The sequence below is a fragment of the Sus scrofa genome, chromosome 1 (assembly GCF_054392235.1).
Source record: "Sus scrofa isolate SSC_HxYL_T2T_F1_AM1 chromosome 1, Sscrofa_HxYL_maternal_Yorkshire_Landrace_v2.0, whole genome shotgun sequence".
Classification (NCBI taxonomy): Eukaryota; Metazoa; Chordata; class Mammalia; order Artiodactyla; family Suidae; genus Sus; species Sus scrofa.
The window spans coordinates 125,074,589-125,101,205 of NC_139383.1; the positions used below are offsets into that span (position 1 = coordinate 125,074,589).

The 26,617-nt window shown below is 35.7% G+C and overlaps 1 protein-coding gene across 3 annotated transcripts in view; it reads left to right on the forward strand.

Annotated features, from left to right (window-relative positions):
• The window catches only part of RFX7 (regulatory factor X7), a 137,032-nt gene that overhangs the window by 15,743 nt on the left and 94,672 nt on the right, over positions 1 to 26,617 (forward strand). The gene's annotated exons all lie outside the window — the stretch shown is intronic.

Sequence of the window (26,617 nt, forward strand, 5' to 3'; positions counted from 1 at the left end):
AGAAAATGCTCAAACAAAACCAAAAAAGGAAGTGGAGAAGACCAAAAAAAAAAAAAAAAAAAGAAGAAGAAAAAGAAAGAAAGGAAAAGGGCAGTGAATAACAAATAGTTATAAGTATAGTACTTATTAGTCCAGCTGTATCACTTTAAATGTGAACTTTCTAAATACACCAATTAAGAGACAGGCTGTTAGAGTAGGCTAAAAAACAAGCCCCAGCTATATCTTGTCTGCAAGTTTTAGTAACCAATTACTTGTAACATATTTCAGGAATGTGTTGTAACACTGAATGTGAGATACTTGCTATAAAAGTTGCAAGCCAGTTTAAATGGTAAAGAGCTCAAGGGAGAGTGGCTTTTTTTTTTTTTTTTTTTTTTTTTAATGCCTTGTTTTGTCTGCACACTATTTAATATCTTTCACTTAGAATTGATTTTACAAGTAATTACTGAGCATTTCCTATGTAGATTCTGATTTTTTAAAGAAATTTAATGAGGTAATTTGTATACCATTAAATTCACCTGTTTTAAGTGCACAATTCAGTGGTTTTTATACATTACAAAGTTGTGCAGTTATTACTATGATCTAATTTTAGAATATTTTAATTTTTTTAAGCAGTTGAAAAGTGAATTGTATGGACTACATTAACTAGAAGTGTAAAGGTTATTTATCTAGTTGTAATTTTGGACGGTCAAAAGCAATAGGAGCATTGAAGGTAATGTTTTTTCTTTCGTGTTGATGAGACTTAAAAAAAGGACATGGGCTTCTAGAAGCTTCTAGAAGCTCAAAGATGAGGTTGCATTTGACTCTACTCTTTTTCTCTGCAGTCTTTCCTTATCTTCATCCTCTGTTGACCAGTCTTTTATTATTTTATTTTATTTTATTTTTATTTGTCTTTCCTTGTCTGATTTATTTCACTTAGTATAATAATAATAACCTCAGGTTTCATCCTTTTTTTTTTTTTTTTTTTTTTTTTGTCTTTTGTTGTTGTTGCCATTTCTTGGGCCGCTCCCGCGGCATATGGAGGTTCCCAGGCTAGGGGTCGAATCGGAGCTGTAGCCACCAGCCTACGCCAGAGCCACAGCAGTGAGGGATCCAAGCCGCGTCTGCAACCTACACCACAGCTCACGGCAACGCCGGCTCCTTAACCCACTGAGCAAGGTCAGGGACCGAACCCGCAACCTCATGGTTCCTAGTCAGATTCGTTAACCACTGCGCCACGACAGGAACTCCTCATCCATATTTTTTTTTAATTGAGGATGCCTTTATTTTTATTTTTTTTTTACAGAATAAAATACATGTATTTACATACAATTACATTCACACAGATTATTACAACATGGATCTTAAGAAGCAGATTAAGTGACTCCCACTGGAGAAGTGGAATGGAAAATATGCTGAGACAAATAGGAAATTTATTCTATACTTTATCCCAATTTTATGGCTTTCATCTTTACTACTTAGTTTTATCTATTACATTTCAATTTTTCTTTAAAAATTAGCATTATATTAAATTGTTATATTATGCAACTAAAGTTTATAAAGAAGAAAGCCTTATATACCATTAAATATTTTATATAGCATAGTAAAAAGAATAACTTAACTGGTAAGAATAACAAATATAATACACCCTCTGAAAATAAGTAAAATATAAAATGCATAAGTTGGTTAAAAAACATTGTAACTATATAAATATGTCCTCACAATTTGTTCCATCTCATTGATTCTTCAATAAAGGCATTACACCATTCTAGGTGATGTGATAAACAAGACATTATAGACTTTACATTGTACCATGAAGAGAAATGGTTATTAATAATACAGTTGTAGAACTGTATTATTTAATTGTACAGTTGCATTATTTAATTATAATTATCATAAGTTCTTTGATGGAGAGGAAATCAGAATCAGATCTAAGAAGACTTCAGCATTCCAAGAATGATGTCAAATGACCCCCTTCATGGTGCATTATGCACTTATTTACTATGAGATATATTTCTTCTCCAGAGATTCCTTGTTTGTGTATCAATTGTAGATTTTTGATTTGTAGTTACCCTGAAGTTTTGATGTAAGAGTCTATATGTATATGAGATTGTTTTAAGTTGTTGTTCTCTTAATTGCAAGTTCAATCTCCAGTGTCCCGCATTTGTACCCACCTCTTCTCATGATTTCTGATTTTGATGGTATAATTGTGCATGGATGATTTCGTATCTTTACTGTATATATACCTTTCCTGGTGAGCCTTGTCATTTGTGGAATTTTTGTTTCCTGTTGCTGTCTTTTCTTTTCTGCCTAGAGAAGTTCCTTTAGTATTTGTTGTAAGGCTGGTTTAGTGGTGCTGAATTCTCTCAGCTTTTGCTTATCTGTGAAGCTTTTGATTTCGCCTTCAAATCTGAATGAGAGCCTTGCTGGGTAGAGTATTCTTGGTTGGAGGTTTTTTCCTTTCATCATGTTAAGTATATCCTGCCACTCCCTTCTGGCCTGCAGAGTTTCAGCTGAAAAATGTGCCGATAACCTTATTGGGGTTCCCTTGTATGTTACTTGTTTCTTTTCCCTAGCTGCTTTCAAGATTTTCTCTTTGTCTTTAATTTTGGTCAGTTTGATTATTATGTGTCTCAGTGTATTCCTCCTTGGGTTTATTTTATATGGTACTTGAGTGAGTGGTTCCTTTCCCATGTTAGGGAAATTTTTCGGCTATTATCTCTTGGAATTTTTTTTCTGTCCCCTTCTCTCTCTCTTCTTCTGGCACTCCTGTTTTTAATACGGATGTTGGTGCATTTAACATTGTCCCAGAGTTCTCTGAGACTCTCTTCATTTTTTTTCAATCTTTTTTTCTCTTTTCTGTTCTGCATCCGTAATTTCTTATAATCTGTCCTCCACCTCGCTTATTCATTCTTCTGCCTCCTGTATTCTGCTGTTAACTGCTTCTAGTGAGTTTTTTATTTCAGTTATTGTATTTTGCATCTCTTCTTGTTTAAGTTTTATATCTTGTATCTCTTTGGTCAGTGTTTCCTGTAAGTTATCCATCTTTGCCTCCAGTTTATTTCCAATGCCTTGCATCATCTTCAGCATGGACAATCTAAAGTCTTTTTCCTGGAGGCTAAGAAATCTCCTCATTGCTTAGCTGATTTTCTAGGGTTTTTCCTTTCTCCCTCATCTGAGTTATAGTTCTCTGTCTTTTCATTTTTATAGGTTTTTGGTGTGATGACCTTTTTATAGATAACAGAGTTGTAGCCTCTCTTATTTCTGGTGTCTGCCCCCCTTGTGGCTGAAGTCGGTATGGGGGGCTTGCTGTAGGCTTCCTGATGGAAGGGGCTGATGCCTGCCCACTGGTAGGTGGAGCCGATTCTAATCCCTCTGGTGGGTGGGGCTTAGTCTCTGGATGGGATTAGGGGCTGCTGTGTGTCTGAGGCTCTTTAGGTAGCCTGTTTACTGAGGGGTGGGGCTGTGATCCCACCTGGATTGTTGTTTGTCCTGGGGCTTCTCAGCACTGACTGATGGGTGGGGCCAGATTTTCCCAAAATGTCCACCTCCAGAGAAAGGCAACTACTGAACATTCCCGAGAGCTTTGCCTTCAATGTCCTTCTCTCACAACAAGCCACATTCACCCCTGTTTTCCCATGATGTCCTCCAAGAACTGCAGTCAGGTTTGACCTAGGTTCCTGTGGAGATCTGGCTCTGCCCTGGGACCTAATGCATGTGAAAGTCTGTGTGTGCCTTTTAAGAATGGGGTCTCCATTTCCCCCAGTCCTGTGGAGCTCCTGCACACAAGCCCCGCTGGCCTTCAATGCCAGATGCTCCAGGGGCTCTTTCTCCCAGTGACAGATCCCAGCATGTGAGGGTTTGATGTGGGGCTCAGAACTCTCACTCCTGTGGGTGAGTCTCTGTGAGCCAGTTAGTTTTCAGTCTGTGGAGCTTCCCACCCGGGAGGTATGGGTTGTTTATGTAACAAAATCACCCCTCCTACCTGTGGATGTGGCCTCCTCTTTTTCTTCTGGAGTAGGGTATGGGTTTCCGGTCCATTTGGGTGGAGATTGCTCAGTCTTTAGTTGTGAATTTTGTTGTTTTTAGGAGAGAAGTTGAGCTCCAGACCTTCTATTCCGCCATCTTAATCCCGTCTCCTCTTTTATTGTTTTAAATGTACTAAAAAGCTTTCTTCCATTTGGACACTTACTGCAAAAAAAAAAAAAAAAAAAAAAAAAAAAAAAAAAATTGTTCAGGATTAAAACAATTGTCCAGGAATTTTTTTAGCATCTTCACCTTCATTATAACTGGTTAAATACTTATGTGAGTCTTGCTGTGGCACACATTAGTTTAAAACATTTTACTTCATTTGTGATTATAAGGACAATGTCAGCTGTTACCTTTTTTCTCACATTTTTGAACAGTGAGGTAATTATACTATCCTAAATTAATTTTAAGATGGTTATTAAGTTTCTCTGCCAAGCATAAAAACTTACAAAACAGAGTAACTTCTATTTTAAAAATCTTACATATTTAACTTTGAGTCAAAATAATCAGAATCACAAAGAGGCAGTCCAGAACAGTGGTAAGTCATTCTAAAATGAGTTGCCTTGCTTTGCCATTCAAGTCACATAACTTTTTGAAATTGTCTCCTTTATCAGTAAAATGAAAACAGTAATAATGTTTACTGATAAGGTTGTACTGAAGATTCAATGAGGTAATTCATATATAAAACAGTGAGTATAGACTGGCACATGCTAAGTACTCAATAAATGTTTGCTGTTATTTTTTAACTGCAATAAAATTCAAAAAACTTTTTCATTTTAACACACAATCACTTAACACAGAATTCAAGTTACTTCTGATTGATAGAGAGACTGATGATGATATTTGAAAGTCATTTTCCACGCAGAGGGAATAGCAAATGCAGAAGTCATGAGAAAGCTGCTTTAAGCAGGCCAAGTGCTGAGAGTGCATAGAGTGTACACGTGAGGTCAGAGGTAGAGGAAGGCCAGATTTGTGTAGGGCCTTGTAGGCCTAGTAAGCTCTAAGGCTTAGGCATCCTTTCTTAGTGAGATGGGAGATTCAAGCAGAGGAGTAACAAGACCCTACTGATGTTTTAAAGGCTCACTCCTCTACACTTTTCCAGCCCTCATCTTTTCTTCATAAGTTTCTACTTATCCTTCAAAGCTCAACTCAACTCCAAAAGGAAAGAGTCTTTCCTGAATCTTTGAGGTAAGTCCAGGTCCTCAGTCACTTTCTTCCTAGGTTCTAATTCTTGTTACCATGCATTACAGTTGCAGTAAAGATAATTGTATAATTTCATAGTTTCCTCTCCTAGAATATTAGCACTATAAAAACAAGGATTCTATCTCTCAAATACATTTTCCCCATTGCAAAATGAATGCATGTTTATATACAGCAGCTAACTCAGTAATTACGCAGTAAACTTCTTTTAGACTTCACTTGATGGTCTGGTGCAATTTACCTTCTGTTCCCTCTCCCACTTTCCATTGTCTACCCCTCATATCTTGTTTTAAGCTGTAAGTTACTGAGTGTAGTAGAGGTTACAAATAAAAATAGCAAACTTTAGTATTTTTACCACTGAAAGTCTCTTCTTGATAAACCTTTTTCAATAGTGTAAAAATATAGTTTATTTTAAATTTCTCTTTGGAAATGACCTTTTGAATTTCTAATTTAGTGTTAATATAGACAGCATTACCAAAAATAAATCATTTTATCAAAATTCAAATTGGTATATATAATCTCAAGTTGTTTTTTTAGCTTAAAGTATTAAATATTTTTTCTGAAACTCACTGACATGCTCCCTTTTCCCTCAGTGTGGTAGATTTTACTGGTGTGTGTGTGTGTATACACACACACATATACACGTTATGGAATAATGTTTTATTGTGAAAAAGTATTAAGTGCTCTTAATAAATATTTAATTTAAATTTCTTTATAATTTCTCATTAAGAAGGTAAGGGAGAAGAAAAAAATGACTTTGTGATGTCACTGCCCCACTTCTTTATTTTTAACCTCTGGGAATGATAACATGTCAAATTAGTACAGCCTGACTTCTTGTAGAAAACAGTATGAGGGAAGGTCTGGCACAACCTATGCACTTAGCTGTGATCCTTAAGGCTTAATTTTGGGGCGATGTGATTTCTTTCTTGAAGGACATTTTCAGGGAATTCAAGATTAAACACGTATGTTTTTATGTCCATCTCAGTTCCTTAAAAAATCCTTCTGACCAGTATTTCCCCCCGCCCCCTGGAGAGTAATAAAAATTTTTATTAACTATTTCTTGCTCCCAGGGGATTTTTAGAGTTTATTTTTTTAAAAAACAGAGAATTCCAAAAAGTTTCTCCCGTGTAATATGGATCTGAGGAACCTCCGAACTTAACTCTTTTGTTCTTGGGCTTGTTCTTTACCACACTTACTCCCAGCCCAGTGTTGAGTGCCACCTTTATTTTTATGCTTTTCCTCTCTGGAGGGTTTCATACAGTATGTCCTCAACTATTTATGGCTTTCCAGTCTATATATCATATATATTACAATGATAAGAAAACCTTTGACTATGGAGTTGAATACTGGTGGGTAATCACATTAGGGTCACACTTTTGTTGTGTGAAAGAGCAGGTCTTAACACAGTGTGTAAGTATTTACAGTTTTCTCTCAGTGTTACCTTCTTGTTCCAGCTTTGCTTCCAGCCCATTTAGGGCTAATTTTTCTTTCTCAATTCCTTTCATCACTTTCTGTTTTTTTTTTCCCCTCCAGTTTGCCTCTGAAGTTGGCATGTAGCATCTGTTTGTCTCTCTTCTCAAAGCTATTCCTTGCTCTCTATCCTTCTTTAAGGGTGACTTTCCTCAGGATAATCTACCCTGTACTTCCTCTTAATCTTTATAGTTAATCACCAGTTCCTCACTTCTCCTTGTAGTTATTTCTTTAGGCAGACTCTCTGTGGCCCCCAAATATTTGCAGTGGTCTATTATATTTACATCTTTTAAACTTGTTTTTTATAAATGTGAATCATCTCATCTAAAACAAGACACGAGATAATATTCAGTAAATTGTTAAGTATTTCCTCACAGTGCTTATGTTAGTATAGTATAAGGTGTTTATAATAGATATTTCAGAACCTCATAGTTTGTCTCCCTCAATTTTTTCTCCATCTTCTTTTGTTCTATTGTTTTTTCTCTCTTACTCTTATCCTCCCCTCTTTTTTTTCCTCTGTCCCTCACTTTTCTGTTCCCATCATAAAAGAAAAAACTTACTTATATGATATATTGAAATTGTATATCTCCTTTTAAATTTGTAATCTGAGAAGTTGACAGCTTTATATTTCTTTATCAGGTTGTTTCAAAGCCTAATCAGGCTTTTAAAGAAAAGATGTGATGAGTTTCTGCTATGGAAAAGATTATGCAAAATTATTTAATAAATACTGTAGAGAATGGGTGAGGCAGCAGGAGAGATTAAAAGAAGGAAGGGCTGTGCTAAGTTGCTTGCTTTAGTCTGAAGATATAAGGCTACCAAATTCCCATCAGCTGAAGACAGATAGGAATTAAGCTGAAAGGACATTTTGGGATACCTAACTCCTTATGTGAGACGTGACATGTTGTGAATTCTCTGAAATGTCAATCTAGAGATGAACTTCATCTTGCTTTATTCAAATAATAGAATAAGTTCTCTACATAAAAGTAAGTTGGAATGTGTATTCAAGCATTGGCTGTGCAGTATGAAGAATTAGAGGTTGCTCAGCCATCTGCCTTCCTAGATGAAGACAAAGAACTGTAAGGGACTATAACTGAAACCTAGCCAGAGAAATCCAGTTTATAGGAAATTATTCTGGGATGTCATTGCTACAGTGTGTTTGCTGTTTGATTGTATAGCTGAGGTTACACATGTTTAATCTTTCTGATAACTTAAAGAGATGAAAGGGCTCTGGAGTGATTGTGGCAGAATAAAACCTAAAACAAAACTTTGTATTTTAGACCTCTATAACTTGACTGTTTTGGATTGCACTTGTTCATTCCTTGAGTTCCAAATTTAAAACTGTTACATTCAGTAATATTTAATAACATTTGTATGTCACTGACACACACACACACACACACACACACATACACATATAATTTAGAATCATAGCCAAGTTGTATTACAATTATAATACAAATACATGATAAAAAGGGTACCAAAAGTCAACGGGATGATTATTTAGGAAATGGTGTTAGTGCAGTTGTTTAAATTTAGAGCCTCAACTTGTAGTAGTCATCAACATAATTCCAATGAATACATGGTTAAATGTAAACAAACAAACAAACAAAAACACTGGGATGATTAAGATAAAAGACTAGAACAAAATAGAAATTAACTTCTTCTTTTGTATTTTTTGGCTGCATCTGTGGCATGTGGAAGTTACTGAGCCAGGGATCAGACCTATGTCACAGCAGCAACCCAAGCCACAGCAGTGACAATGCCAGATCCTTAACCCATTGAACCATCAGGTAACTCCAGAAATGAACTTCTAGTGGAGTGAAAGAGTGTTTTCCCTATTAGAAGACATCTCAGAAGAAAAAAAGAAAAAAAAAAGAAGACATCTCAGAACAACCCCCCCCAAATTTTACCATTTAAAATGAAAAACAAAAAAAAAAACCTTAGTTTTTTTTCACCTCCTAGCCCAAATTAAAAGACAAATCAGAATAAAATTTTAATGCTTAAGCTCCCATTAAAAATGGTTAAGGAGACTAAATGAATAACATCTTTTGATATACTCTTAGTGGAATACCAAAAAAGCAATATAGTTACACAATTTCACACACATAACCAAACACACATACACACACATACGCATGTGTGCATATAAATACTCACCCACACATGACTCTAACCTTTGAAAAGAGAATGAGAGAAGAACACACCAAAATACTTTCTTTCAGTAATGTTAGCAGTGGTGGTATGGGTGATTTTTTAAAATAATTTTTAATGTTTTTTGAGGCTTTCTGAAATGCTTGTTTACTTTTTGGAATATTTCTTTCAAAATTGCTTGCAGGATCAAGTCCAAACACTTCCTAATTTGTTTCCAGTTTATCTTCTCTGTCTTCCTTTCTCTTACATAGTGTCTCTACCAGGGACTAGCACAATGCTTTTTATTAAATTTTGCAGAAATTTTTATGTGAATACCTTTCATTTATTTGATTTCATGACATACCCCACCATATATTATTTGTATTAGGTCCTGCTGTAACACATTTAGGTTCTCTGTCTAGCTCTGGAGGATATCCTTGTCTTGCACCCCTTGCCTGACAGATGTTTCAAAGTTTCTGCTGTTCTCTTACAGGTCTCTTGTATAATCTTCCATCTCTTTGCCTTGGCTTTGGCTTCCCTTTTCCCTCTGCATATTCAAAGAGAGTATTCAAGACCATAATTATACCTCCCCCAGTTTACTGTTTTCTTTACAGTGTTTCTTTTCCCCTGTTTACCTTATACTTCCAGAAGCACTTATCAGAGTTTACATGTACTGTATTTTTTTACTGCATATCTGTCCCAGTAGATGTTGAGCCCCTCATGGGCAACAACACATCTTATTCATCTGTATATCTCCAATAATGCTATGTTAGCAAATATTTATGGTCTTAAATTGATATAAATAATGATTTGTCACAGTTCAAATCACTAGTCAGGAAGATGTTTTAATCCATTTTGACTTATGTGCATTTATTCTTGTTTGATAATGTAATCTCAATGCACTGTCTTTTTTTAAAAGATCATTTATTTTTTGTATCTTAAAAGCAACAAATATTAATTACAAAAAACTTCTAAGCATGTTTCTTTTGATTCTTTTTTCCTATAAATACATTTTGTTTGTTTTGGTCTAGTTTAAATCATATCGTATAGCATATGCTTCCTTAATATTCATACAACGAGTCATTCATTCAACAAATATTAATAAATACCTTCTGTTAGGCAGAGATTCTTTTAGAATTCTGGGGTTACAGCAATAAACAAAATAGTCAAAAATGTCTGCTTTCATAAAACTTGCATTGCAGTTGAGGGAGACATAATAAACAATAAGTAAAATATATGTCTTGGTGATATGATGGCAAATTGTATGTACACATATACCACCATTTCTTTATTCATTTATCAATGGACATTTAGGTTTCCTCTGTAACTTGCCTATTGTAAATAATGCTGCAGTGAACATAAGGGTGCATACGTATTTTTGAGTTAGTGTTTTTGTTTTCTTTGGATAAAGACTCAGACGTGGAATTGCTGGATCACATGGTAATTCTATTTTCAATTTTTTGAGGAACCTCCATACTGTTTTACATAGTGGCTGCACCAATCTACATTCCACCAACAATGAATAAAGTTTCCCTTTTCTCCACATCTTTGACAGTACTTGTTATTTTTTATCTTTTTGATAATAGGCATTCCAGCAGGTATGAGGTGATAACTCATTGTGGTTTTGATTTGCATTTCCTTGATGATAAGTGGTGTTGCACATCTTTTCATGTGTCTGTTGGCCATCTGTATATCTACTTTTGGAAAGTATTTTTTCAGGTCTTCTGTACATTTTTTATTTTTTGGTAAGGGCTGTGATCCTTAAGAAAAGGAAAACTCGAAAGACAGACTCACTCTAGCTTACCATGCAGCTAAGGGAAGTGGAGCCCACATAGAGACATGAGATTTAATAATAGAAACAGTGATTGGAGTGCATGGCTGCTGAAACAGATGGAATTTGGGGTACTTGAAAGAAGGAGCTAGGTAGAGAATAAGCTTCAGAAGTTTCCACAGGCATTGTTAGAGTCTCTGTCTGAATAGTGAGCTCCACATGTAGGAGACAGTTCTCTTTAGATTACAACTATTGGAACCTGTAAGTCAGCAGGAAATTCTGAAGGTCTCATGATGCCAAGAGACAGAATTTCAGCCAGCCGGATTGGAAGGGCCTTGCTGAGCACCTTGGAAATTAGTTGAGACCCCAGAAAATGTTATATTTTGGACTAAGGCTCCCTTACCCATGGAGTAAGTTCTAGTCTAGACCTATTCTAACAAAGCTCAAAACTAAGCTTCAGCAGAATTAGGTCGAGCTTCCAGTACATTAACTTCCTGCTAGAATAAAACACACTTTGAAGGACTTCAGACACTCAATAACATAGTATCCACAATGTCCAGTTTATATAAGAAATTACTAGGCAAATTAAGAAGCATGAAAATGTATCTCATCTCTAGAGGAAAACAATAGGAACAGACCCAGAGATGACAAAGATTAAAAATTATCTCTGGTAAGTATGTTCAAGAATTTAAAGGGAAAGATGGACATGATGCATGTGCACAGATAGGGAATCTCAACAAAAGTGGAAATCTAAGTATCAAATGGAAAATCCAGAACAGAAGAATTCAGTATCTGAAATGAAATATTCACTCAATATGTTTAATGACAAATTGGAAACTGCAGAAGAAAACTTGAGTGAACTTAACTACAGAGAGAAAAAGGAGATGGAAAAAAAAAAAATGAACACACTTCAGTGACCCCTGGCCAATATTTAGTGGTACAACATATGTGTAAATTAAGCCCCAGAAAGAGAAGAGAGATTGGAGCAGGAAAATATTTGAAAATAGAGTAGTTGAAAGAGTTCCAAATTTCATGGCAGTCCACAGATCTGTGATGGTCATCAAACTCCAAGTACAATAAACACAAAGGAAACCAAGTCAAAATGCTAAAGACCAAACATTAGATGTAGCTAGAGGGAGGGTAAGACATACTGCATAGGGGAACGTACTAAGAATGAACACTGATTTCTCATCAGAAATGATAGAGACTGAAAAACAATGGAATATATTATTTAAAGTGCTGAAAGAAAAAGAAATTCAACTTGGAGTTATAAACCCAGCAAAAATACATTTCATCATTGTAGGCAAAATAAAGACCTTATCAGATGAGCAAAAGCTAAGAGAATTAATCACTGTCAGAATTCACTACACATAATACTAAAGTCCTTCAAGCTAAAGGAAACATCAGAAGCTCAGCTCTAAATGAGGAAATGAAGAGGGCCAGAATTGGTCTCTTTAGGTAAATACAAATAACATTTTCTTGTTTATGACTGTCTATAAAAATATATTAAAATTACCTCTTTAAAACAAAAATGTTAATGTATTGTGTGTTTATAATGCGTAGAGTAAAAAACATGGAATGGCACAGAATAGTAGGAAGGTAGATTGAATTGCATAGTTGTAAGATGGTACAATGGTGTAATATTAACTGAAAGTAGGCTGTGATAGATTAAGGACATAATATTGCAGATCTCTAAAGCAGTCACTCAGCAAAGTAGTATGGCTAAAAAGCCAGTAGAGGTGGTAAAATGGAACACTAAAATACCAGATGAAGCATAGCCAACTATATGAATAGTTACCTTAAATGTAAATGGATTAAACACTACCATTACAAGGCAGGGATTTCAGACTGGATGCAAATGCAAGATCCAACTATCTACTGTCTCTAGAAGATGCACTTTAAATATAGAAATATACACTAAAAGAATGGGAAAAGGCATACTGTGTAAACACTAACAAGAAAGCTGGAGTGGCTCTGTTAACATTAGACAAAGTAATCTTCGAGAAAAAGAGCATTTACAGTGATAAAGAGGGACAATTCATGATCAAAGAGCCAACTAATCAAAAAGACATAAAAACCTAAAATATGTATTTGTGCCATATAATGGAGTTTCAGTATACATAACACAAGAACTGATTAAAGAAGAAATAAAAGTAAATATTATAGTTTTGCCAGTTAATAACGGAGGAATTATATTTTAGGTTTTTACAATAAACTTTAGAAGGGCGTTATGTTACCAATCTCTTTTTCTCCAGTGTCATCCAGCTCATTAATTTTTTATCTGATCTGGGTTCCTTCACTCATTCGCATGTGTTTAATCACTGTTTTAATATACATTAACTCCCTAATTTTGCAATTAGTTAGTTTTTCCAGTTACCTCATATTGGTAAATAAGAGTATAGGTTCATAGTAAGATAGATCTATGTTTGAATTCTAATTCTTCTAGGTTTGTATTTCTTTGTACCTCATTATATAACCAATGTATATTAAATATTATGTATTGGCACTCAGTCTGTGATAGCATTATCTGGGAGGGTCTGTTTTTGTTTTTAGTTTTTTGTTTGGTTCGTTGGTTGGTTTGTTTTGGATGGAGGTGATTAGATCTTTCCTGTTGCTCATCCGTCCTCACCTTTAGAGGTCCAGATGATGTGGTTCCATAAGCCACTCTCACTGTGTTTTCTCTAGTTTCCCAGGTGATCAGCCGGGTGCACCAGCTGTGGTTTTCCAAATAGGCTTTTCACAGCCTAGAGACAGTATGTTTCTTCTGTTTTGGATTTAGGACCTAAAGGACTAAAGAGGTGGAATAGTCAGTAGTCAGTGAATTGTTGAAGGACTCCCAAAAGATCACTCTTTCAGGAAAGTGGAGAGAAAAATTAAGTCTCAGTCATAACTGTACAGAGGAGGAAGGCAGGATCAAGAAATATTGAATCTCTTTTTAATATATGAAAAATTAAATCTGAGGATTAAACTATGCTCTTACTTATATGTAGAAGACATTGGTGCTGGTTCATTACTGGAGAAATAATGAAAGAAAAACTGATAAATTCGTTTGGTTCAGAGAAAATACTGATAACTCATTTACATGAGCTATTTATTTAGCACTTGTACCTGAATACTTTGCTAACAACAAAAAAAGGTTATACATATAATTAAATTTGGGTCAAAATAAAGCTATAATCAAATAAATCTTAGATATTGGCAGTTCATTTAGCATGCTCTTAGATATCCTAATTGGTACTCAAATTATATGGACCTTGATTCATAATTTAAAATGTTTAGTGGAAAAGATAAATCATTTGCTTTCACTTGTACCATGAAGAGGAAGCCGTCATAAAAATCCAGAGTATATAACATTCTCAAGTCAGCTGTCCTAGACTCTTCAAAAAGTGAACATCATAGGGAAAAAAAGAAAGACTGTTCTAAGTAAAAGATATAAGAACCACTTAAAATGCATGAACCTGGATTTGATATGTTTCTGAAATAAAAGCTCTATAAGACATTCTTGAGATAATTAAGGAAAATGGGAATGTGGGCTACATGCTGTATTGTGGAGTTATTGTTAATTCTCTAATGTGACATAATGGAATTGCAGTTACTTAGGAGATTGTGCTTATTATTAAGAGTTGTATGCCAAAATGTTTAGGGATCAAGTGACTTAGTGTTTACAACTTACTATTAAATGGTATGGCAAAATGCATGTTATTTATCTATATATATACGTATATAGAAAGAGAAAATAAATTTGGCTAATTATTATTATTGAGTCTAGGTGAAGCACATACAGTTGTTGGTTGTACTTTTAAATTTTCTTTGCTTTAATTTTTATTTATTTTTATTTTATTTTATTTTTTGCTTTATTTTTAAAAGTTAGCGAGCATGTGCATATATCTGGCAAGTTTAAAAGTATCTTCAAAGAAGAAATCTTGATGAATACTAGAAAATATTGAGATCTATATGATAATGGAAAGATTCCCTATCAGAACTTATAAATGTAGTTAACTAGCACTTAATAGAGAACTTTGTAGCTTACCTGGCTTAAGGAAAAAAATAAGAATTGAATACTAATGAGCTAAGCTTTCAGTTTAAGATAAAAAATGAACCATGTAATTAACCCAAAGAAAATATAAGGAAGGAGGTAATAAAGATAAGACTAGAAATTCAATAGGAAACTAAGATATGGTATGATCCAACATTAGAGTTGATGTTTTTGCAAAATCCTGTTAAATGGTCAAGACTCAGGAATGAATCAAGAAAAAAATAAATATATATTAGGGATGAAAAATGTGACATAACCATGGATGCAACAGAGATCAAAATAAGGGAATATATAAGCAACCTTAATGTCAGTGCATTGTAAATATTTAATGCAGTGGATACTTTTTTTTTTTTTTTTTTTTTTTTTTTGTCTATTTGCTATTTCTTTGGGCCGCTCCCGTGGCACATGGAGGTTCCCAGGCTAGGGGTCCAATAGGAGCTGTAGCCACTGGCCTACGCCAGAGCCACAGCAACGTGGGATCTGAGCCGCGTCTGCAACCTACACCACAGCTCATGGCAACACCGGATCGTTAACCCACTGAGCAAGGGCAGGGACCGAACCCGCAACCTCATGGTTCCTAGTCGGATTCGTTAACCACTGCGCCATGACGGGAACTCCACTTTTTTTTTTTAATCTTTAAGTTACTTCATACTAGAAGAGCAAATTTCCCTTTAGCCATTAAGGAAGTTGAATCAATTTTTTTAAAACTACCTGCAAAGAAAATACCAAGTCCCAATAGTTTTGTAAGTGAAGTCTACCAAGTAATCAAGGAACAGATTATTCTAAACAAAACAAAGTTATAAATTAGAAAAAGAAGGAATGCTCTGTGGTTGTTGTAAAATACCTTAAGCTTTTTTTGATATTGCTTCACAACGTGGAACCTGATTTCCTCCCCTTGAGTGTGGACTTGACCTATTGAAATAATTCTAACACTAAAAAGCAAAAGTGACAGTGTGGGACTTTAGGTAATAGTTCATAAAAGGCTCTGCAGCTTCTTCCTCACTCTGTTGGATTACTCATTCTCGGGGTAGCCAGTTAATTATCATGAGAACATTTAAGGCTATGGAGGAACCTCTGTGAGAAATTGAGGCCTCACACCATGAGCATGTGATTGGGCCATCTTGAAAATGGATACTGCAGTCCTGCTGACATCCTGACTGAAACCTCATGAGAAACACTTAGACCCCGCCCAGCTAAACCACTCCAAAGTTCCTGACACACAGAAACTGTTAGAAAATAAATGTTGGTTTAAACCACTAAGTTTTTAGGTAATGTATTACACAGCAGTAACTAATATATACTTCTACTCATTTTGTGAAGCTAGTATAAATCTTTTTCTTTCTTTTTATGGCTGCACCTGCCACATGTGGAATTCCCCAGGCTAGGGGTCGAATCAGAGCTGAAGCTGTCAGCCTACACCACAGCCACAGCAATGTGGGATCTGAGCCACATCTGTGAGCTACATCGCAGCTTGCAGCAACGCCAGATCCTTAATCCACTGAGCGAGGCCAGGGATCAAACCTGCATTCCCACAGACACCATATCAGGTTCTTAACCCACTGAGCCACGATGGAAACTCCAACCTAGTGTAAATCTTGGCACCCAAACAAGGTAGAATATTACTATCCTGCTCAAATATGGGAATAGAATGTCCAAAACAAACAGAAAATTAGTGCCAAAAATGTATTTTAAAAAATAGGTAATATATCTTAGCCAGCTTGAGTTTTATAAAGTTAGTCCATTAGAAAAATCTTCTATAATTGACAACTTTAACAGATGAGGGAAGACAAAGTATTTGATTATCTGTGACACAGAAAAAGAATTTAGTAACATTCAGTATCTGTTTATAGTAGAATTCTTAACTAAGAATAGAATGTCCTTAACTTGATAAAGGATGTCTACAAAGAAACTACAAAAAACATATCTATTAGTGAAAAAGATTTAAAACTCCCTGTTTTTTTGTTTTGTTTTGTTTTGGTTTTGCCTTTTTGCCTTTTCTAGGGCCGCTCCTGTGCAGCATATAGAGATTCCCAGGCTAGGGGTCTAATCAGAGCTGTAGACACCGACCTCCACCAGAGCCACAGCAGTGAGGGATCCAAGCTGCGTCTGCAACCTACCCCACAGCTCATGACAACGCTGGATCGTTAACCCACTGAGCAAGACCAGGGATCGAACCTGCAACCTCATGGTTCCTAGTCAGATTTGTTAACCACTATGCCACGATGGGAACTCCTAAAACTCCCTTTTTAAAATTAGAAACAAGATGAAAATGCTTATTACCACTCATCTACATTGTAGTTTCAGAAATAAACTAAAACGAGTTAAGAGAAATAATTTTAAGAAAGAAACTTATCATGGGTTAATTTATATAGAAAACAGTCTACTTAAAAATTACTGAAATTATCAAGATAATCCAGCAAAATCATTTGCATTTGTATGTATGACAGTAATTTTATATGAAAATATATATAAAAATATAAAATTTGGAGTTCCCATTGTGGCGCAGCAGAAACAAATACAACTAGGAGCCATGAGGTTGCAGGTTTGATCCCTGGCGCTTGCTCAGTGGGTTAAGCATCTGCCATTGCCATGGGCTGTGGTGTAGGTCGAAGGCACGGCTCGGATCTGGTGTTGCTGTGGCTATCGTGTAGGCCGGCAGCTGTAGCTCCAATTAGACCTCTGGCCTGGGAACCTCCATGTGCTGTGGGTGTGGCCCTAAAAAGCAAAAAATAAAAAATAAATAAATAAATAAAGTTTAATTTAAAAACATTCAATACAAAACAAATAGGTTCTTGTAAATAAATCTTGAGATGTGCAGACCTTTTTAAATAGATTTTAAAAACCTTATTGAAAAACTTTAATTTAGACCTAAATAAATGGAGAAATGTGCTGTTTATTTAAAATAAAGACTATTATAAAGATTTTTTTCATTTTTTACCAAATAGTTGTACAAATTCAATGCAATTTTAATCAAAATAGTGTTTCTCAAAAAAACCCAAACAATCTGATTTTAAGCTTTTTGTGGAAGAGAAAATGTCCTAGAGTAGTCAGGGTGCTCCTAAAGAAGAAGGACAAAGTTAAGAACTTGGAATACCAAATGCCAAGGCTAATTATAATATGACTACAGTATTTATGGTACAATAGTTCCAGTTTCCCCATATCCTTACGGACACTTGTTCTGTTGATAGGAGTTATCCTAATGGCCGTGAAATGGTGTTTCATTTTCAACTTATGGAATTGCTCCAGCACCATTGGTTGAAAATCTGTCTTTCTTCCTTTGAATTACTTTTGCATTTCTGTCAGAAATCAGTTGAGCATATTTGAATATGTCTATTTTTAGGTGCTCTTTTCTATTCCATTCATCTATGTGTCTGTCATTCTGCCAATACAATGATAATAACAGTTTCATAAAATGAATTGAGAAACTTTCCCTCCTATCTGGAAGAGACTGTAGAACTGGTATTCTTGAATGTTTGGTAGAAATCTCTAGCATTTCTGTGCATTTATATTTAATTCTAAAGATTTGTTAACCTTTTGTCTGTATAATAAAAGGGAAAGAATAAGTCACAATCTGAGAGAAGATGGTTGTCACATAACTGAAAGATTAATATTGAAATATATAAAGAAGTCCTATAGTTTAGTAACAGAGAGGAACAAGCACATATGAATTTGGACAAAAAACATAATCAGTCATTCAGTAAAAAGGAAACATAGTTTAAAAAATAACAGTGAAACCACTAAAATATGCTCAGACTTGTTAGTGCTCAGAGAAAGACAAATCAAGACAACTTTTTTTTTTAATTTTTTTTTCTTTTTTTTTTTCTTTTTGTCTTTTTTGTTGTTGTTGTTGTTGTTGTTGTTGCTATTTCTTGGGCCGCTGCCGCGGCATATGGAAGTTCCCAGGCTAGGGGTTGAATCCGAGCTGTAGCCACCAGCCTACGCCAGAGCCACAGCAACGCGGGATCCGAGCCGTGTCTGCAACCTACACCACAGCTCACGGCAACGCCAGATCGTTAACCCACTGAGCAAGGGCAGGGACCGAACCCGCAACCTCATGGTTCCTAGTCGGATTCGTTAACCACTGCGCCACGACGGGAACTCCAAGACAACTTTTTCACACCTACCAGATTGGCAAAAATTAACTGTCTCCTCCTACTGGCACTTAGAACCATCTCTCCTGAATACTTTGTTAAATCCTATTTTCATTTTAGGTTTTCTCTCCTTGAGGGGAAGCATTTAATCCAGATTAGGGATTTCGTGTGATCACGGGATTTTTTTTGAGTGTGTTCTTTATTTTACCCTCTACAAAACATATTTTACCCTCTACAAAACATTAAAAAAAAAAAAAAAACTCCCTCCTTCAGGGAAGTAATTCTTATTTTTGCCTTTATTGTCATAATTGATGTTCTTATTGGTATTTTAGATCTCTCTTCATTCTAGACAGTGTACCATTTCAGATGTTTCTGTGTACATTAATTATTCTAGTTGTTTGTTTAACTTTTAGGCTGTAAAGTTCACAAAGTTCCTTAAACATGCCTGATTTCAACTGCAGCAGCTTTAGAATCAGATGAGTTTTTGACCCTCACTCACATTTGATTTCATGAAGCTTCTCTTTCAGCTAGCAGGAGCATAAAGACCAAAATAATAGTTGGGGTGGGGGATAGGATTTTAATTAAATTAGTCTTGTATTTCATAGCCATTATGCCTTCAATATAGAAAGAGAATAGGTATTTATTATAGCTTTACAGATGGAGCATTGCCTTTTATACCTGACCAAATCAAAAAGGTGTTCATGATCATTTAGTCCTTAGAATTTGTTAAAATACTATTAGGACTAGACCCTTATAGCCTAACCCAACAATATAGTATACTCTGTTCTTAAAGCCCTTCCCCATACTCTAGGATTGATTTTTCTTGGGGTCATGGAAGTAGTCTTTCTTACTTGTGTTTCTGGATCATTATTTTCCATTGTGGGAAGCTAGTTTCTCAAACTGATTGATGAGAATGAAGTTTCTTTGTTAAAATAGTTGGGAAATGCTGCTCTGTAACTCTCTTTCTAACCCACTCTAAGATGGAGACTGAATGATAGCTTATAAAGGTCCAGGAACAGTCCCGTATTATAAGGCTGAGGGAACCTAAATTTCATTTAACTCAGCAATTCCTAAATATTCCTGAATATTGGTACCTTTTCCCATGGCATACCTATTTATACTGGGAAGAATAGTCCTCACAAAGTGCAACTCTAAAATAAATACCAGTAGTATACCACTAATGTAAACTAACTTTGCAGTTCTTAATCCCAGACGGCTGGCTCCTAACATTTTCAGACTCTCTTTTATTTGATTACTACCTTCTCCCTGAATTATGTTATATTCCCTTATTGACTACAACACAAATGGTTTATCATCTATGCCTGTGATCCTTGGTTTGAAGCGAAGGACAGTGGGCTATTAGCTTAGTGACTTCTTTTGGTAGAGACAGATATTGGGATACTGATCACTTTATTCTAGTAGGATATAGAAAAGGAGTTATTCTGCATGTATCATGAAGGCAGTCTACTCAGAAGATGGACAGTTTTATATACTTTTTAAGGAATTAATATAATTAAAGAGTAGCAGATGACCTGTTTTGTCTCTGCTTGATCACCTCTGAAGCAGTTGTCAAACTTACTGGTATCCTTTTAAGTATTATAGCCCATGAGGCATATTGTCATGCACCTACACTGTCTAGTTCACTAGCCACTACACGTGGCTACTGAGCACTTGAAATATGGCTAAATCATATTGAGCTGTATTAAGTATAAAAATACATGCTGGTTGTCAAAGATTTAGTAGTATGAAAAAAGAATCTGAAATATTTTAATTTTTGTATTTAAATACTGAAATGGTAGTGGAATTAATTTTATCTTTTTTTTACTACTTAATTTGACTACCACATAACTTAAGATTACTTTTGTGGCTTGTATTATATTTCTATTACATAGCGAGACTATAAATAACTTTTCCCATGACCTGGCAGGACTTGAACACTGAACTTCATTATTTAGGTTTTGATAAAGCTTTCTGGCCCACGGAAGAATTCTGTTTTTGTTTTGAAAACTTTTGACCTAAGATCAAATGGTCCTTCTTCGTCCCTTAAGTCTCTTTGAAGTATCACAGGAAAGATTATGACCAGATCTTCCTATACAGAATCATACTGTAGGCGTAAAGAAAAAAATGAAAAATCTGGACCTTTCTGATTGTATCATTAATAAATTATTTAACTTATTTCCATTGATAACTGTTTTTCCTTTAAAATATATCAGTCTTGGGAGTTCCTGCTGTGGCTCAGCAGAAACAAACCTGACTAGTATCCATAAGAATGCCGGTTCTATCCCTGGTGCTGCTCCTTGGGTTAAGGAGCCAGCACTGCTGCAAGCTGTGTAGATCACAGATGCAGCTCGGTTCTGGTGTTGTTGTGGTGTCGGCCAACAGCTGCAGCTGTGATTTGACCTCTAGCCTTGGAACTTCCACATGCCGCGGGTGCAGCCCTAAAAAGCAAAAAATAAAAAAATAAAGTATAACCAGCCTTGATATTTTCATCTTAAAACATTTAAGTATTGAATATCTTTGATCTCCCTAAATAACCTTCTAATTAATAGATTGGAACGTTTGATGTCAAATTGATTTTTATGGTTTTTGCCTTTATAGCAAAAGTTCTATGATTCTTGAGGTTAAATGGCAGACAGTAGGACACTGAACTTAGTGGCTTCATTTTTTGGAACCAATATTGGGATATTGAGCCCTTTACAATCCTAATAAAATCTAGGAAAGAATAGTAGTAAGTCATGTCTTAGGAAGGCAGTATACACAAGGGCCATTTCAAGTACAATTTTAAGAAATATGTTGCAGTAGTTGATACAAGACATTAGCATCAAGCATCATTGCCTGTGTCTGCCATCTTAAAGAAATCTAATTTTAAGTCTGGTCATCTATAGCCATCCTTACTTTGGTTTCCTTCTTTTAGAATCTCAGTTAAGTATTTAATAATGAATACTATAGGTTGGTTTAATGCTTTTTAGCTTAAAAAGACTTACACATATGTCACCTATTGATCACATATAGGGCACATCCAAAGAAAATGAAGTCACTTACCTTTATCTCAATGTTTTTTTCAGCTTAAAGATCTGTTATCTTTGACCCAGCTTTTTCATAATGCCCTAAGAAGATATGAAGCTGCATGGCTATGTAAAACTTTTATTCCCCACTGGGCTATCTGTCTCCTCCATGTTTTAGTTTGTTTTTTTTTAATATGTATTTTATATGTTTATTGTACAATGCTTTCTTTTCTTCTCTTTTTCTTTCTTTCTTTTTTTTTTGTTTTTTGTTTTGTTTTGTTTTGTTTTGTTTTGTTTGTTTTTTAGGGCTGCACCCGTGCCATGTAGAATTTCCAAGGCTGGAGGTCAAATCGGAGCTGCAGCTGCCGGCCTATGCCAGAGCCACAGCAATGTGGGATCCAGGCCACGGTCTGCGACCTTCACCACAGCTCATGGCAACGCCGGATCTCTGATCCACAGAGCGAGGCCAGGGATCAAACCTGCATCCTTATGGATAGTGGTTAGATTCATTTCTGCTGTGCCACAACGGGAACTTCTATTATACAATTTCAAACAAGAAGAAAAAGTGCAAAAAGGTAGTTTTAAGTTAGAAAAGAAAGTAAAACCTCTCAAAATCTCATCTCCCAAAGAAAGCAGAGTCAGCTTTATAGGTGTACATATACCTGTCTCGTATTTCATTTCATTATTTTTGTGGGCATTGTTACCTGTTCTATAGACCAGGTAAATTTGCTTGTCTGTGGGACCTGAGGCTCCCTCTGCATATCAGCACTAGAGGGCACTGAAGCCCGGCAAAGTATATGGCTTGGGAGCTAGCCAGAGCTTTCATCCACCTCACTTACTGGCAATACCTAATTTTTTTTGGAGGATATTCCCAAGTGATGAGACTAGGGCACAGGTTTTTTTTTCTTCTTAATTAAAATATCAGTGTAAAATAGAGGCATTATTATTAGATATAATAGTGGTATTTTTAAGGGATAAGGGGGCTAAATAAAAATCAGTGTGTGACTTTGCACAAGCTGTGTAACCTTTTTGATCCTTAGTTTCCTTAACTATCGATGAAAAAGGGTAAGACTTCAGTTTCATTTAACATTAGCAGTCTACTACTTGCTTGTTGTTATAGTATGGCTTCTATGTAAATCATCTTGTTTAATCTTCACAGAAAAACTTTGGAGGTGTCATATTTCAAGAAAAAATGCAGTTCATCTTAGTAACAGGCATATCACTAGTAGTGGAGGAATTGGAGTTCCTTCTTTCAAAAACCATTGTTTTTTTTCCACCGCTACATATATTGTAGTATCCTTATTAGGTAAATTTTTTTGAGGGACTCATTTTAACTTTAAAAAGTATATTGTATGAGCAAATGCTTTCCTATTCTTTGACTACATATTTGAATCTTATTATTTTTATTATCAACCTGAAAGTCTGTTTGTATTGAGAAAAATTGGGCAAATGCATAGATTGAAACTAAAGAAAACAGCAAATTATGTTCATATCCTGTCTCCCCAAAGTTAGAGATTTTTACAATCTTTTTAGAGCAGATTTTAATGGTAAAAGCATTTGGAACATTCAGAATCATATATAAGAAAGATGCCTATATGAGGAAGAACATCGAAAAAAGGGAAAATAACTGATTAGAAAGTTTTATGAAAATGAGTCATTATAGTCTAAACTTTCTAATACAGACGTCCTTTAGTATCTCTGGGGGACTGGCTCCATGACCCTCATCAGATACCAAATTCTGCACCACTGAAATCCTTTACTTAATATGGCATAGTGCAGTTGGCCTGCAGATACTGAGGGCTTCCTGTGCTACAGACATAATTTTTCATTATCATTTGATGGCTGTTTAGTAAATAGCGATATCATAGTAACTCAGTAGACGTTGGTTATACTGGATGAATCTGTGATTCTTAAGTTTTCTGTATAATCTTGTCATAGCATTTAAGTCCAGAGTTTTCATCAACATCAGAAGGTTTTTAGGTCTCAAGCGATTCTTTTTTTTTTTGGTCTTTTAGGACCGCACCTGTGGCATATGGAGGTTCCCAGGCTAGGGGTCGAATTGGAGATGTAGCCACTGACCTATGCCACAGCCACATCAACGCCAGTTCCAAGCCATTGCAATGCTGGATCCTTAACCCCCTGAGCAAGACCAGGGATCGAACTTGTATCGTCATGGATACTAGTCAGATTCATTTCCGTTGAGCCACAAGGGGAACTCCCTCAAACTGTTCTTTGACTATAGGACCTACATAGCTAATTTGCTTTTCTTTTGAAAAGGATCTACCATGTACTCCCACATTAAAGTATTAAAACTTTATTTTGAAAATTTTCAATTTATACGGAAGGAGAGAAGACATAGCTCTTATGTCCTCATGCAGCCTTAACAACTAGTCTTATAGCTAATTTTATTTATATATAACCCTGTCAATAACCCCCCATTGTTTATTTTGAGGGAAATCTCAGATGTCATATGATTTCATCTGTAAGTAAATACAGCTATATGATTAAACCACCAAAAATATTAATTCCTTAATATTAGCAAGCATACAGTCAGTACTCAAATTTCCACATCACTTTTTTTTTTTTTTTTTTTTTTTTTTTTTTTGTCTTTTTGCCATTTCTTGGGCCGCTCCCGAGGCATTTGGGAGGTTCCCAGGCTAGGGGTCCAATCGGAGCTGTAGCCGCCAGCCTATGCCAGAGCCACAGCAATGCGGGATCCGAACCGCGTCTGCAACCTACACCACAGCTCATGGCAGCGCTGGATCCTTAACCCACTGAGTAAGGGCAGGGACCGAACCCGCAACCTCATGGTTCCTAGTCGGATTCGTTAACCACTGCGCCATGACGGGAACTCCCTCCACATCACATTTTGTTTTGTTTTTTTCTTTACAGTTTGCTTAAATCAGCATCCATACACAGTTACTGGTTGATAGCCATTAATCTATAGATCTTCTTTTAAAATTTTTTTTTCTTTTTTTATTTTTTTTCCCCCACGGCTTATGAAGTTCCTAGGCTGGAGATTGAATCTGATCTGGATCTGTGACTTATGCCATAGCTGCAGCAGTGCCAGATCCTTAACCCTCTACGCCAGGCTGGGGATCAAACCATCATCCCCATTGCTGCAGAGACTTTGTCGATCCTGTTGTGCCATAGCAGGAATTCCTTCTTTTAAAATTTATCTTCTCATTTTTTATTTGTTGAAGAAACTTTATCATTTGTCCTCTTGATTTTCCCACAATCTGGGTTTTGCTTATTTTATCATCATGGTGTTATTTAGCATATTTTTCATCCCCTGTATTTCCTATATATTGGATATGTTAATGGTTAGATGTATATATGGTTCAGTATGTAGACATTGTTCAGTGTTTCAACAAGAATACTCTCTTTCACTCCTATGGAACATACTTCTTGTACTGCATTGACCTAGATATCATAATGTTCTAGGGAGCTGTTGCGGGCCAATGAGACATTCCAGGTCTCATTCTTCTTTTCCTTTGTTTTCTATTGTCCGTCCCCCCACTCCCCTCGTTTGACATTCAGGTTAGGAATGTTTGGGAGGAGACTATTCCTAGATTATTTAGTTAAGGATATAGAAGGCACATGACTGTTCTGAGTGGTAGTAAATGCAGCTTGTCTTTTAACAGCTTTTCCAGTGTCTCTGGGTTTCCTGGTTTCTTATAGTATATATCGGTACTTTTCCTGCAGGAAAAATTCAGCTAGAGTTGCTATGTCAGATTCTTAATATATCTTGCCCTTTATATTTAGGCTTTCATGAACATTCTGCAAAGATTGGACATAACCAAGTGTTCTTCATTCATACTATCTGGATTTTTTGAACCATTTCAACACCATCAAGGCCATTTTCTCATCCTAGGAAAGGGAAAGCAAAGTCACTATCAATTACACATGAGAAATGTCTTTGCCTCTAACTAGAGTTCTGGAAAGTTCATCTTCCTCAGAATCCCCCTCCCCCTCCCCCGAATCTGCTTTAATACCTTTGATTTGCTTAGTTCTGGTATTTAGTTTGCACCAAGGACCATAATCTGAATACTTTTCCCCATACTCCTATTCCTACCTTGCCTTCCTTTCTCTTCCTCCATTCCTCCTTTTATTGATCATACATTTATAATTGCCTAATGTGCAACAGGAAGAGTGCTAGAGTTAGGAAATATGTTAATGAAATGTAGGCCTTGTCTTCAAGGGAAAGGGTAAACTGTTGGGACCTTTAGTTATCTGTATAGAAAAAACCTTATTATCACTTTCAGTATCTAGGAAAATTTAACCCCCTGAAAGTGACAAGCAAACGTTTAAAAAAATCTATGTGGCCTCATGATAAGGAACACTTAAAAAACAAGACACCAAAAGCATTTCTTATGGAGAAAAATATTAATAAATTTGAGAATGTTAAATGCAAGCTTTCTATGAAATAATGAATGCCATAAAAAGAAAACAAGCTACAAGGGGAGAAGATATATGTAATTCAAATAATTGGCAAAGGATTAATATCCAAAGTATGAGAGGACTCCTCTCATAAAATAAAAATATATTAATAATAATAATATTAGCAAACAACCAAGTAGAAAAATGGTAAAGGATATGACACAGAAGAAAGATTAGTGATCAGCAAACAGGTAAAGATGTTCAGCCTTATTAACAGGAATATGTATTAAAACAACAAAATATTTCACACACGTCAGATTGGCAAGTCTGTCATTACCACATTCTGGAAAGGTTAGAGAGAACTCTTTCTCATACACAGCTAATGGAGTATACTTTGAAGGACAATTTAGCAATAATCAGAAAGTTGAAGATCAACACACCAGAATTCCCCTGCAAGGCTTGTCTGTGTGTGTTTGTATATGTGTCTTTCTGAGAAAAAGTCTTGGCAGTGTGTATAGTAAGATCTGTG